Here is an 895-nt window from a genome sequence, read left to right as displayed (position 1 = left end):
CATAATCGGCTTAGGACGTCACGATAATGTTGAATAAACATACTGCAACTCGATTAATCTGATGCAATATTGTAGAAAAAGGTCCAAGTCATAAAACCAAGGAAGAGAATGACATGTTCAATTATTTATAGACGTTTCAAATCTGCAGTCGAAGTTGTAATTCAGCGTTATGGTCTATAAAAATTTGATAGCTAATATGAACGGGCATATTTTGAAGAAAACGTTTGCTTAAAATATACAAATTCGGTTTAATGGATTTGCGATATATTGATTTCTGTCATCCGAATGTCGCTCTTTTCAAGGCTGCTAATTAATGACTTGCTGCAATGTTCCACAATTATTCCCACTAATTTACAAACGATATTTTATCGGAATGTTAAACGTACTGATAAACGAGTACCAGGTTAAACGAACAATAAGTCTGATTGTCGCAATTATCTTTCATGATAAATTCATTACTGATGGTCTTTTTGTGTGTGGTGATTGAATTACGGAGGGAAAAGATTAATTAATCTTTTAAATGGTATGTGCATTCATGGACAAGGTTTGTTTGTTATGGAATTTGCCAGGTGTGGTAGAAGTACACAACGTTTCTATGCAAGATTAAAATGGTGCATATACCACTAAAAATAGTTTGAATGATTGATTGTACCCTGTAACGGAATTAGCGTTTGTGCCTAATTATTTCCGAAGATATTTAAAGTGAACTTTGGAAGTAATAGCCCAGCCTCTATAACGTCTACTGACCACTGGGTTTCACATTTGGAATATCATCTAGTACCTACTTCATTAATCGCATTATTAAGGATCCTCAGATCCTTTATAGTTTTGTATTGTCGTCCGTCCGTCCGTCCGTCCGTCCGTCCGTCCGTCCGTCCGTCCGTCCGTGTGCGCT

This window comes from Photinus pyralis, unplaced genomic scaffold (assembly GCF_008802855.1).
Source record: "Photinus pyralis isolate 1611_PpyrPB1 unplaced genomic scaffold, Ppyr1.3 Ppyr1.4_LG5, whole genome shotgun sequence".
Classification (NCBI taxonomy): Eukaryota; Metazoa; Arthropoda; class Insecta; order Coleoptera; family Lampyridae; genus Photinus; species Photinus pyralis.
Note: the sequence above shows the minus strand (reverse complement) of the source record.